Genomic DNA, 693 nt, shown 5'->3' with positions numbered 1-693 from the left:
AGATGACCATCTTGCTGGGGTCGTTTGACCCCCAGTACTCTTTCCTGCCATGGCAGGGGGTCGGACTAGATGATCTGCCCAGGTCCCTTCCGCCCCTAGAAACTATGAAACTATGACATAGAATATATAATGATGTTATATATATTCTATGCTGTATATGTATGTGTGTATATATATATGTATGTATATAAAAAAATCAATGTTATCATCAATTATATGATGTATATCATTCCATGTTACATTATATTATATTATCATCAACTATAACATATTACATATACTATATAATGTTATATTTATCCATATAATATACTATATTCTAGATAACATCAATTATAACATGACACATATAATTACATAGTATATAATATTCTCAACTATAATATATAACGTCTAATAAATAATGATGTTACATATATCATATACTATATGATTCTACATATATAACAATATTATAAGTGATTCATATATTCATAAGGCATGGGAGTATACTTATGAATATTCCCGAGGCGCGGCTCTCGTAGGAACTATCGCGAGAGAGTGTGCGCGCAGGGCGGGGCGGGTCCGAGCGCAGGCGCAGGCGCAGTGGGGCGCCCTCGGGAACCCCGCTGCGAGGAGCGAGGCCGCCTCAGCACCCGCCGCAGGCACAGTGTAGGCGAAGCGGTGCAGAAGGGGCGGGGGCGGGGGGGGGGG

The sequence above is a fragment of the Alligator sinensis genome, unplaced genomic scaffold (genome assembly GCF_000455745.1).
Source record: "Alligator sinensis unplaced genomic scaffold, ASM45574v1 scaffold1667_1, whole genome shotgun sequence".
NCBI lineage: Eukaryota > Metazoa > Chordata > Crocodylia > Alligatoridae > Alligator > Alligator sinensis.
Note: the sequence above shows the minus strand (reverse complement) of the source record.